Source organism: Gavialis gangeticus, unplaced genomic scaffold, assembly GCF_001723915.1.
Source record: "Gavialis gangeticus isolate Ggan-Ray unplaced genomic scaffold, GavGan_comp1, whole genome shotgun sequence".
In the NCBI taxonomy this organism is placed as follows: Eukaryota; Metazoa; Chordata; order Crocodylia; family Gavialidae; genus Gavialis; species Gavialis gangeticus.
Window position 1 is genome coordinate 72,708,071 of NW_017729031.1, and position 3,696 is coordinate 72,711,766.

Genomic DNA, 3,696 nt, shown 5'->3' on the forward strand with positions numbered 1-3,696 from the left:
TAAAATTGGTTATAATTTTCAGTTCTTTGTGCCCCAGCCGTATGAGGAACTACTACCATTACAAACCTACCTATTTTAGGTTTTCTCTACAAAGAGAAAATAATTAGAATATTTTTTATGGTATAACCTATCTCTTCCTAGGCATTCAAGAATTACTTCTCATGCAGATACTATATTCTGAAAAATTTACTTTATTCCAGAACAATTACTGTGCTTTACCAGAGTAGTAAATTACTCTGAAATAAGGTCACTTGAATTCTGGACCTAGCATGTTCATGTAGGGAGCTATTTTGGAATAGTTATTGCTATTATTTTGTAATAACATTTTGGGTCAATGTCCCTGAGTAGACAAACCTTGAGTAACAAACTGAGTTCTGGCTGCACCTTTGAGAATAAAGCTTCCAAACTGTCAGGTCTTCTGCAGCAGATGTTTGTTAGTAACGGCTAGTGATTATTGGGTGTCCTGCTTAAGGGCTTAATTTTCAGAAATTGCTGTGCATCCCTGAAAATCAGGTTCTTTTTAAGATGTCAACATTTGGATATCAAAAATCACACATTCACTATGAATATACAAGTCTCTAATCACTTGAATCAAGAAGATTGCTGTCATCTGAATCCAGGTGGGTGTCTTTTTGCATTGAAAATAGCATGCAGAGGAGGTGTGGATTTTGGACTGGGATCTTTAACCACTAGATTGTTTATTGGAATAGTATTTGAGAAGGAAGGAAAAAAACAGAACAGCTGATAGTCTGAATACCGAGCTATTTGATGGTGCTTTTTTTGTCAGTGCCAACTTGTTTCTTCCTTTACCGTATAATCAGTTCATTTGTTGACCACAAATTTTCATAATTTCTTGGAAGTCAAGATGATATTGCAGCGTATGTTGGCTAATTCACTCTTGCCAAAACAAAATGCAAGCACTCCAATGAGATACCTTGCTTCAGGGTACTTCTAAGAACCTTTCACACAGTAATGACATTTGGTCTGGGATGAGACAAGTCTCATGTCTTTGTGTCAGTAAGTCAACCTGTATAATTATAGGTTTCTTGCTTTTGGGAATAATTGGTTGTGCTGGTCTTGTATGTTTAGAAGAAAAGCTCCCCACTCTTTCATTACCATATTTCTCTCTAATAGTACATTTTTCTCTAGTCTCAGTCTCAATCAAAAATAATTCCCTTGGACATAATACAATTGCTCATAGACACAATTATTTAGTATTGTTTAGTAGTGGAATTAATTACTAATTACTATGTTTGCTATTATAGAAGTTCATGGTAGGCCCAGCTGAAATCTAGGAGGTATTGAGCTAGGAACTGTATAAACATCAAGTTAAGGGTAGTTCCCGCCCCAAGAGTCTATAATTTAAGTAGACAAGACAGGCAAGGTAAGGGAGTGGGGGTATAGAAGTTCACAGGTGATGTAATTTGCCGCATGCACACAGCAGGTCACTGGCAAAGCTGGGACTAGAACTTTTGCCCAGTGTCTAATCCAGTAGACCCTGCTGTCTTATCCTTGCAAATAAAGGTTAAATACAAAAGTATAGAGCTATTCCAATGCATTAATTAATTCTAAGCACCAATATTTGCATTGCAGTATCACTCTATACCAGTAGGCTGTGCCTCTAGACAAGTTTTCTAGTTCAAATATAATAAGTTTTCTCACTTTTTCATAATATATGACACTTTTTGTCAAGATTCTCCTACTCCTTGTTACCACTGTATTTACATCAATTAATAAAGCAACTGACAAACTTAATTTAGATCCTGCATTTGTTAACATACCTTCAGGTATGTATTAACCTTTGATGGTGACACTGAGCTTGAAATATATGGAGATAAGGTACTTTCAACACAATAACGACTTCAGAAACAAAACTCTGAATTAATAATTTGTGCAAGCACCGACTTGTGTGAACTGTGTTATTCTTTTAAGATTTATAGAATGCCAATATTGTGATCAGCACTTCAAAGACACAGAGAGGCCTTTGCCCTAAAGCATTTACAAAGTAACTAGATATGCAGAGGAAAAGAAGCAATGGAAGCAAGTAATACACGTTTTTACATTACTCAGTCTTGTAATTGCTTCCATTATTACTGGTAATTTTGAGGGGGAAGGGATGCTAGGAGTGATATCACTGTTTTCTTTCCAAACATTGTTGGGCTTTTTTTTTTTTTCAGATGATGACAGATTTTGTCAGATACCATATCCAGTAATTTGCTGGTTTTCAATCTGTATAAAACTGGTAACTACAAGAGTGGTTTTATAAACAGTAAAACAAATAAAGGTAAGAAAAGACTGCAAACAGCTACTTCTGATTGTATTTCTTGGCAGAGACTGAACTTGAGCACTGTATGCACACGAGTTTCATGGGGTTTGCCTATGTACAAATTAAATCTGTTGCAATTTACTCTATTCTGTTCAAATGTTTGCTCTCTGCTGCCATTTTGTGGAAGAAAGAAGAATATTGTCTAGACATCCAACTTTGCATTAATTTTACAGTGCATCCATTTGCCCACCCTTAACCATATTTTCTTTTCTAACTAAGTAAGTAGATTATTTCTGATTTAGCAGGGAAATAATTTTGCAGTACACTGTGGTGTTACACAACAGGCTAAAAAACAGATGCATTCATTGGCTATTGTATTGTTAAATCCAAGTAAATGTACCTTTAAAGTGACAAGGGGTGCGTATAATTCTACCGGTGGAATTGTAGTTCTTTTGGTAGTTGGTACAACATTAACTGTACAAGCATTCAAGCAGTTTTTACCAGCCCCCAAATGTCGGGTCCAGTATCGGATGAGGTAGAAGTCACTCCCAGTAGGTTTCTACTTGAGGGATGAACATTTGTACACTTACTGATACAAGCTCCCATGCTTTTCTCCAGGATCCCAGCAAGCAGCTTCAGCACCCCTTTCTACCCCCCCGAGAGCAACTCTGTAACTCAGACAGATTCCACTCCTGTGGCCTAGTCAGAGACCAAACAACCCCTCTCCCTCTTCTCTAAGAAATTCCAGTCCCTCTCCACAGCCCCAGTCTGTGCAGGTCACAATCTCCCCAACTGACCCCGCAGTTGAAGAAAGAAAACAACCCAGGGTATGATGCTGACCTTCCAAACACGTTGCAAGCAGAACAGATTGTATTTGGGAGCCAAAGGAGTTTCAGCTTTTCCCAGTATAATGTTGCTAATATGGTTCATCAGGGACAAGGGATGATTTTGAGGTGAGGGAACCTCTGAAGAAATGGAACTTAATCTTTGAAAGCAGTTTGGCTTGGGGCTAGAATGGGCATAATGAATCCCCTCAAGTGTTTTATGCTAGCAGTCCCACTGCAGATGTTCAGGAAGTGCTCTGTAGAGTCAGCAATACCAGATGTGCCCTGCTGTTCAATATCTAAATGCTCATCCATCAGTTAGTTGCCTTCATTCCTTAGTATTATTTGCCCTAACACTGATAGTGCTTTTAATCTTCTGAGTGTTTTGCTATCCCTATGCTTGAACCACTGAGGCCAAGATCCCCCCTTGCCCTATGCAGATACGGGGGCATGCCCCCCCCGTGCCCTCCCAAGGTGTGTGCAGTAGCAGGAGCCACCATCCCCTTACAACCTGGCCCCCAGAAGAGCTGTGGCTCTATCCCATGCTCTGCCCTGGCTCCCAGCGCCTCAAAGTCCCTCATAATGCGATCAGGGTTGCCTCTTGCC